The 9,428-nt window shown below is 55.7% G+C and overlaps 1 pseudogene across 1 annotated transcript; it reads left to right on the top strand.

Moving 5' to 3' along the window:
• The first annotated feature begins 1,922 nt into the window (after window positions 1-1,922).
• LOC309603184 (olfactory receptor 14A16-like) lies at window positions 1,923-8,190 on the top strand (annotated as a pseudogene). The gene is made up of 2 exons: window positions 1,923-2,035; window positions 7,238-8,190. The product of its transcript is annotated as an olfactory receptor 14A16-like (transcript).
• The last annotated feature ends 1,238 nt before the right edge of the window (window positions 8,191-9,428 follow it).

Genomic DNA, 9,428 nt, shown 5'->3' with positions numbered 1-9,428 from the left:
TCTCCCCTCGGTGCGTGCAGGGAGTGCCCTCAGCCCTGCTGCGCTTTGCAGAGGAGCTGCTCCTGGGCAGAGCTGTCTCTCTGCAGGGCAGCCCGCTTGCCAGGAGCTCCCTCCATCCCAGGAGCCCAGCCCAGCTCAGCAGCAGAGGCCCAGCCCAAGGCAGCACTTTCTCTGCCTCCTACCCCCAGCCCCTGCCCCCAGAGCCCTCCAGGTGTCCCTGGGCCTCCAGGGCTGACAGCTCCTGAAAGGCAGCAGGGTCTCTCCTGGGGAACAGAACTTGAAGCAGACTGAAGTCACCACCAACTCTCCCTCCCTAAGCACTGCACAGACTCATTCCTGCAGTGGGAATTGCTCTGCCAGGGTGTGCGGATCTATGGGAGGTGTCAACGTTCCCCTCTGGAAACCCCCGTTCCTGTCCCATGGTCAGGCAGGGCATGTGGGCAGGGACAGGCAGGGGATCATTGCCACCTGGGCAGGGCAGGGATTGAGCCAAGTCAATGTCGGCATCTCAGCTCTCATCAGTATTCCTGAGGCCGGAGGGGCATTCAGCTTCTCCAGCGCACCCCACAGACCCACAGGAGGTGGGATGCCTCTTGCCTCAACTCGGCTGCACAAAAGAGCTGGGAGCTCCTTCTCTAAGCTGCTGTTAATGATGGGGATAGAGGCCAGGAGTGAGCTTTTCCGATGCAAACGCCTGGTGACACTGGAGCTGCCAGAGGTGGTTCAGGACATGTGCAGGAAACTCCAAGCTCTAATGGAGCAATTGTGAGAGACAGGGCGGCATCTGGGGGCGTTGCCTTGGCGGCTGGTGGGGAATCCCTTTGGCCAACTGAACTGGTAGAAAACGATGACAGGACAACCCAAGCTGTCCCTCCTCAGTATGCTTAGGGCAGCTGACAGAGGTGTTCATCTGACCAAATGGAGTCACGTGTCACAGGGGAGCTCAGTCTGTCTGTCTCTTCTCCATCAGGTGAAATTCCTACATCGCCACTAAGTGTAACCAAAGGTTTCCCATGGACTTCCCTACATTGCCTAAGCTAGTCCAGGGCAGCTGCTCAGCTTAATGGCCAAATGCAGGCCTGTAGTCCTACCTCAGATGCCAAAGCTGCCCAGCACAACCGGAGCGTCCAGCTGGCTGGGCAGTGCGGGACCCACAGGACAGCTGTCCCCATCCCAGGCTGGTACATAACAGACACCCCAGGGCATCTCAGATAGATTTGGGGTGGATGAGCACGTGACTGAATGGCACCGCTGCAGGGAGACAAGGTCTGTCCCATGTCTGTCCAGGAGATGCAGGCAGTGCATGAATACGAGGCACATCACAACTCTCATATGCCAACACTTTCAAATGCTGCTGATTCTTCTTACCCCCATCCTTTATTCACCTCCTTGATGATACAATCGAGACACAGGTGAATGATTTTCACAGTGTGCCTGGATCACACAATGTCCATAGTCAAGGATATTTTCAGCAGCAACCTGTTCTTCTTGGAGATCAGCTTCACCTCCACCACAGCCTCTCTGGGCTGCAGTGACATTGCAGACAGCAAAGCCCTCTCCTGCCAGGGCCGCCCAGTCCAAACCTGTTTCTCTCTGGCATTGGGAAGCACAGGGTTTGCTCACCTTGTGGGCCCCTCATTTCAGCCTCACATTGCCGTCTGCCATCCACGCCAGCATGTCTCTGCTCTGAAGCAAAGCCTTGGCTTGCACAGGATCTTGGGTGCAAGCTCTGTGACAAGTCTGAGGTTGGCCCTGGTGGCACCAAGCTGAGGGGCTGCACCCAAATGGGCACCAATGGCCTCAGCCTGGGGCACAGACAGGAGGGGATGGAGCCCTGTGTGCTGTCACAGAGCTGTGACATTGATGTAAATACCTGCTGAGGTGTGGTGGGACAGGTCAGAAAGCTTGAGGTGCTGCGATGGATGGATACAGACTCTTCAGAAGAGATAGCTGGGGAAGATCAGGAGGGGGATGCCCTCTGCGTAGGAGCTGCCTGGATGTATGGAGGTCCTCTATGGGATGGCAATCAGATTGGGTAAAGCCTTTTGGGTGAGGGTCAGAGGACAGGCCCGTTAGGGAGATATCATGGTAGGAGCTAAATACCTGGAATCGGGTGAGGAAGAGGACAAAGTCTTATTCAAGCAATTCCAGTTCAATGACCCCACATCACCCTTGGGGACTTCAGTCACCCTGACACTCATGGGAAGGGGACAGTGCAAGGTGCAAACAGACCCAGAGGTTTCTGTGGGTTCTTGGGGCCAGCTTCTCAGCCCAGCTGCCTGATGGCCCACATAGGTGATGCTCACCTGGATCTCCTACTTGCAATCAGGGAAAAACAAGTCAGGGATATTGCTGATGTGCAGCAGTATTTTCCCCCTTCTTAAATATGTTATCACAGAGGCACTACCACCATCGCTGATTTGCTCAGCTTTGGCCAGCAGCGGGTCCATCTTGGAGCGGGCTGGCACTGGCTCTGTCGGACGTGGGGGAAGCTTCTGGCATCTTCTCACAGAAGCCACCCCTGTAGCCCCACCCGCTACCAAAACCTTGCCACGCAAAACCAATACAGGCACTCCTCTGGCACTTCTCCTCAGGACACTCCTCAGCTGCTCACGTCACAGCCTGTCCTGATGCACGAGGTTATTCTGCCCCCAGGGCAGACCTTGCCCCTTTGCCTTGCAAAACTCCAGGACGTTTCTGTTGGCCAAATCCACAAGAGTGTCAAGGATGAAGGAGGCCTCGCAGCGAGACTCACCCATAAACCTGGGGTGAGCTGTCAGGGTTGGAAATGGGCGATGAGAGAGGCCAGGGGCTGACAAATGCCCTGGGCCACCTTCCCGGTCTGTCCATGCCACCAAGGGCACAAAGCGACCTCCTCCTCTCTCCTGCGCCTCCATGTCTCAGCTCCCATCCACGAGCCCTGCCTCTGCACCACAACCCTCCCTGGTGTGAGTCCTCACCCTGCGTGGTCATACAGTACAAGCTCTACACTGATGATTTTCTCTCCTGGGCACTTGCCAGCCCAGCCCAGCTCCCCCCAGGCTCTCCTCCTTGCCCTGCCCTCTCTCCCCCTCTCCTGCCCTCTCTCCAGCTCAGCCCAGCCTGCGCTGGCCCCACGGCAGTGCCCACCGCAGGGTGCTGCAGGGCTCTGGGCACTCAGCCCACAACCTCAGCCCTCTGAAGGGCACAGCCGCTCCTGAAGGGCAGAGGGAGGTCAGCCCCACAAGTGGGGAGTATCAGTGGCACAAGGAAAAGGAGGTCACTGGTACCCTTTGCCCCCTGGTCTCCTCTCCAGGAGACCCTGAAAGGTCATCCCATCTCCCCAGGCCAGCACAGGATCCTTGGCCCTTGCGGTCCTCGAGAGCTCCGGCTGCTCCAGGGACAGAGCAGCCTGCCCCGGGCTGCTACAGCCAGAAAGGTGGTTTCATTTCCCACTCATTTCTGCTATGCTGAGTATGAATCTTAGAAAAAGAATTTGCTGCAGGTTCATTTATTTTGCTTAAATACAATAAGAGATTGGCTCCCCATTTACATAGAGTCTCTGGGTCATACAAGATGGGTGGATACTTAAGTAAAAGGAGGATGAATAATGATATTTCTTTAAAAATAACATCATCAGAAGTGGGCAAAAAAAAATATAAAGAAGGAAAGATGCTTGGCCTGTCATGACATACAGTGGGAGTCATTTGCAGAAAAAGGTAGGCAGTGTACGGCTGCTGAAAAACGTCCAGTCAGTTTCTGCAGGGCATCCTTGAGCTCCTGGTTCCTCAGGCTGTAGAAGAGGGGGTTCAGTGTTGAAGGTACGATCAAGTCAACAACAGCTATCACCAGATCCAGAGCTGTGCAGGAAATGGAGGGGGGCTTTAGGTAGGCAACCTGGCAGTGCTGAGAAACAGGGAGACCATGGCCAGGTGAGGGAGGCACGTGGAAAAGGCTTTGTGCTGTCCCTGCTCAGAGGGGATCCTCAGCACGGCCCTGAAGATCTGCACATAGGACACCACAAGGAAAACAAAGCATCAAATGGCATAAATGGCACTAATCGTGACAAGCCCCACTTCCCTGAGATAGGCATGTAAGCAGGAGAGCTTGAGGATCTGGGGGGCTTCAAGAAGAACTGGTCCAGGACAAACCCAAACGCAAACCAATCTATCCCTCCTGCTCCACCACAGGACAAATATTTTGAAAGAAATCTAGAGGGATGAGGAGGGCATAAAGAAATTTAAAATCTGTAAAGTGCAATGATACATACCTTTTGCTTTATTTTTTTGTATTTTGTTTATTTTCCTCTTTGCTTAGTTTGCAATTCACCATGTGCCTCCAAGCCACACCAGCCAAACATTTCTTCACCTGTAAACTTATTGAACCATGCAGAACACACTGTCCTACCTTGGGATGCAAGACGACATGCTAAGGGACACACGCCTCAACCAAAGTGAGGCTAAGGAGCCTTAGTACATCTGGCACCTCAAATGTCACCAGGCATTTGTGTGTGAACTCCTGGTCTCCATCTCTGATTATGGGACCATAGAAAATGAGTACAGGTGCCTATTTTTAACAGATGCCATGACCGAAGCAAGGGGAACCTCACCTCCTGGGGGTTTGTGGGAGGCATGGGAGGGAGCTGAGGTCCCTTCCAGCCCCACCACTACAAATCCAGCATGAGATGCCTTGAGCTGATTGCTTTCCCTCAGCATGGCTAAAGGAGATGCCTCCCTGGCAGTCTCCAGGTGTCCTGTCTCATGATAGGCCAAGGAAAGGGGATTCGCAGACCTAACTGTGTCTCGGAGAGCAGCAAGGCCACTGCTGCAAAGAAACGTCTCTGCAGAGGTGAGAGAGGCAACAGCGGTGATTCCTTCAGTCTCTTCCCAAGCAGGTTCCTGGAGAGCCCCAGGGACACCTGGAGGGAGCGCCGAGTGGGGTGGGGGGCAGAGACAGTGACGTCTTGGGCAGGTCCCCTCCTCCGGGGCTGAGACAGGCTCCTGGGGTGGAGGGAGCTCCTGGTAAGCAGGCAGCAGTGCAGAGAGACAGCTCTGCCAAGGAGCAACTCCTCTGCCAAGCGCAGCAGGGCTCTGGGCAAAGGAGTAGGGCAGAGCGCGATTAAAGGCAAGCTGGAGTGGGAGGAGAGAGGGGAGCTGCAAGGGAAGAAACCTTTGCAGCCCTTGCCACGGTAAGTCTCTTGGTGCAGGGCAATGCAGCTGCCGTTGCGGGAAGGGTCTCCGAAAGCGTTCATAGGCTCCAGCCTGCAGGGTCTGTGAGGAGGCCTCCCAGCCCAGGGGCTCATGTTAGACCAGGGGGAAGGGGTGAAGGCAGGCTGTGCAGCCAGAGCTGCCCAGGGCATTTCAGAGGGGACTTTTGCAGAGGAAGAGCAAGGCAGGGGATCCCTTACAGCTAAAGAGCTTTCCTGAGGCTGTGCTTTCAGTTTCCTGCTGTTTCAGGACAAAGGGAAAAGGCGCTGCTGCGTTTGGCGAGGGAGCCTGAGAGTCCTGAGCTGCCACCCTGAGAGATCAGGAGGTCTGGTAGGAGCCAAGGCAACTGCTTGCATCCACTCCTCTCCCTCCAGAGAGCACCAGCATCACCTTTGCTGTCCTCAGCAGGGTTTGTCTGACCTGCTCCTTCCTGCCTGCAAGGGGGGAGTACCTCTAGAGAGTGCCTGGAGCTGGGAGGTTTCTTCAGGTCAGAGCGGAGCAGACAGGAGTGGGTGATGGGGTCTGTGATCCCTGACAGGGAAAAACTGGAGGGCAGAGCAACAGTTCCCGGCAGGGATAGCTCCAGGCAGCAGAGACATGGGCCGAGAGCTCTAGGAACCTCCAACCCCAAATGCCATGGGAGGGAGAAGTTGGGAAGCTCCCTGCCATCCCCTCCAATGCAGACACCTGCCTCTGCACAAGACCCCTGCTCTCGTCTCCCACCCAGCACAGCCTCTGCCCTCAAGGCTGTGTGGTCCAGGGCAGGAGCTGCCTCCTCTGCAGCCAGAGCTCTGGCACAGCAGAGGGGCATCTCTCCTGACACGTGGCCGCTTCCCTCTGCAGGGCAAAGGGGCTGCAAGCGACTGCCCGGGGCTTTTGCTAACTGGGAGGTGCTGTGCTCTGCTGGGTAAGGAGAAGGCTTTCCTGAGTGCCCGGCCGCCTCTCCTCTCCTTGCTTCCCTTGGGAGGAGAGTCACAGAGTTCTGCTTTGGTCCTCCACCTGCTTGTGCTGCTCTTCTTCCTGCTCGTGGGGTCCCTGGCAGGAACGGTGGTGGTGTGGGGCAAGGGGTGGGGGTGTGGAGTGCCTGCTCTGGCCCTGACCTGGAGGGCGCTGCCCTGGAGGTGTTTCCATGGGACCAAGGTGCCCAAGCCCTCTCTTCATTTGCCAGGCTCGAGACACTGCACTCAGTGCTTGGGCAATGAGACACTGCTTTCCTTAGCAGACAGCACCTTAAGACACCGGATTCTGCTGGACAGGGAGTCCTGCGGGGCTGTCAGCATCCCTCCAGAAGGGCACAGCCCTCCTGTAGGACCTTGGAGATGTCTGAGAGCACCCGATCTGCCCATGCCAATCAGCATCCTTGCCCTGTCCTCTTCCTCATACTCTGCAGAGCTGTGCTGGAAAGGAGAGGTGTTTTGAACTCTGCACCTGGCACAGCACCCCTCTGCTCCCAGGCCAGGCCAGTGTCTTTTGCAGAGCAACCTCTGGGTGCAGTCGTCCTCCAGCTGAGAGCGGTGCAAGCCCAGAGCAGCTGGGCACCAGGCTGATGGACAGAGCAGCCCTCCCGGATGGGAGCACTGACGGAGGTTTGCACTGAGAGCAATGGGGCAACAGGGGAATGTGACCCCTCCTAAGAACATTTCCCAAGTAGATGGAGCTGTCTGAATACTAAAACACAGTGTAACGGGACCCATTTGCTGCACCTCATCTCCCACCTTCCTCTGGGGAAGAAAGCGTCCTTCTGGGCTTTTCACCCTCCGCTCTAGTGCAGCACAGGGAACTCCTCCCCAGGAAGCCTCCCTCCAAACACCCTGGGCTGTTGCTGCCTCCATGGGTCATTGCTGGAAAGCAGGGCTGACCCTTCAGGAGCCCCTGGGGAGAGGGCATGGCTCTGCACAGCACACTCAGCCAGCACAAACCACAGCTGAAGCCTTTGAGCTGTGTTGGAGTCCCCCAGGAAGGAAAAACACCCTTAGGTATTGCACAATGAATGAATGAAATTTCTCTCCAAGAAGCTTCTCTGAATTTTTCTCTTTTATCTCCTTTGGCAGTTTCCATGCCCAGAAGCAGCAGATGTCCAATGGCAGCTACACGAATGAGTTCCTCCTCGTGGCATTTACAGACACGCGGGACCTGCAGCTCTTGCACTTCTGGCTCTTCCTGGCCATCTACCTGGCTGCCCTCCTGGGCAACGGCCTCATCATCACTGCCATAGCCTGCAACCACCGCCTCCACAGCCCCATGTACTTCTTCCTCCTCAACCTCTCCCTCACAGACCTGGCCTCCATCTCCACCACTCTCCCCAAAGCCATGGCCAATTCCCTGTGGGACACCAGGGCCATCTCCTACTTGGGATGTGCTGCACAAGTCTTTTTCTTTCTCCTGTTGATCTCAGCAGAGTATTGTCTTCTCACTGTCATGGCCTACGACTGCTATGTGGCCATCTGCAAACCCCTGCACTATGGGACCCTCCTGGGCAGCAGAGCTTGTGTCCACATGGCAGCAGCTGCCTGGGGCACTGGCTTTCTCTATGCTTTCTTGCACACTGCCAATACATTTTCCCTACCCCTCTGCCAAGGCAATGCACTGGACCAGTTCTTCTGTGAAATCCCCCAGATCCTCAAGCTCTCCTGCTCAGATGCCTACCTCAGGGAAGTGGGGCTTATTGTGGTTAGTGCCTGTTTAGTCTTTGGATGTTTTGTTTTCCTTGTGGTGTCCTATGTGCAGATCTTCAGGGCCATGCTGAGGATCCCCTCTGAGCAGGGACGGCACAAAGCCTTTTCCATGTGCCTCCCTCACCTGGCTGTGGTCTCCCTTTTTCTCAGCACCTCGTTTTTTGCCTACCTGTAAGCCCCCCTCCATCTCCTCCCCATGTCTGGACCTAGTGGTGGCAGAGCTGTACACTGTGGTGCCTCCAGTGGTGAACCCACTCATCTATAGCATGAGGAACCAGGAGCTCAAGGATGCCCTATGGAAACTGGGTCAACGGACACTGTTTCACTAATAACCTGCCTTCCCTTCTCATCACATTTCCCAGAGTTTAGCATCTTAGGCCCCACGTCTGCTTTATTCACTTGTGATAATCCTGCTCATAGATTATTTGCTGGGCTTCTACTACTTGTCATGAGGTTTCATCCTGTTGTCTCTGACTCTTGCACAACACTGTGTGATATGTGGTATGCCTAATAGCAGCTCTTCAATAAAACAGAATCTCCCAGGTCCAGTGCCTAAGGCTGGGCTCCTCCTCCAAAGGTATTTCCAAGAAAATGTCCAAGGAATTGGTGTTTTCAAGAGTCTGTTCTCCTTGTGTTCTCAATGTTTTCAGAGTTAATCTCATGGTACTCTTCAGTTCCACTGAATAAAATGCTCTTGATTTAAGAGCTGTCTTGGTGTCCATTGGCAGAGGAGATGGTCCATGATCTCCCCATTATCTCCTCAGGTTTCTTCATGTATGACAGGAGTGATGGCATATACCAGACTCCCTGGAAATGAATCTGGAGGGGTGAGGAGAGGAGAGGATGGGGACTCACCACGTGCCCTGGAGGCTCAGAAGGTGAAACACACTCAATGCTGAAGTCCTCCAAAAGTAAAGCAGTAAATCAACGTATCCATGAACAAGGATGTCTGCAGTGCCATGGGAGTCAGTGCGGACCCAGCAGGAACAGGGAGGGGAGACTGGAGAGATGCAGGAGCTGCCTGAGGAGGCCCAGGGCCAGGACTGTCACGTTGCCCTGGGCAGTGGGGCTGGGGGGAGCAGAGGAGGGGACAAATTCAGTCAGCATTAGGCATCACCTACAATATGAATTTAGGAGAGCCACAGAGTGCCTTGCCTCGCCTCATGCCCTTGGGGCCAGCACCATCCCTGGGGCTGATGGGGAGACAGAACCCCCCTCTCTGCCCCCCAGGAGCTGCTGTGCCCTTCAGAGGGGCTGGGGCTGTGGGGTGAGTGCCCAGAGCTCTGCAGCACCCTGCGGTGGGCACTGCCGTGGGACCAGCCCAGGCTGGGCTGCTCTGCTGGGCTGGGGAGAGGGCAGGGGAGGTGGGGAGAGCTGGGGAGGGGCTGGGCTGGGCTCGGCTGGGAAGACCCGGGAGAGGAAAGCCCCAGTGTAGAGCTAAGCTGTGTGAGTGCGCAGGGTGGGGGCCCCCAGCAGGGTGCTGACAGTGCAGAGTCAGGCATCATGGTGAAGGAGGCAAGGCACCAAAGGTGCAGAAGAGAGGGGCCAGGTCTGTGCCATGTTCCCT

This window comes from Platalea leucorodia (genome assembly GCF_965183815.1).
Source record: "Platalea leucorodia genome assembly, contig: HAP1_HAP1_SCAFFOLD_24, whole genome shotgun sequence".
Taxonomy (NCBI): domain Eukaryota; kingdom Metazoa; phylum Chordata; class Aves; order Pelecaniformes; family Threskiornithidae; genus Platalea; species Platalea leucorodia.
This window is presented reverse-complemented; position numbering and strand designations above follow the sequence as displayed.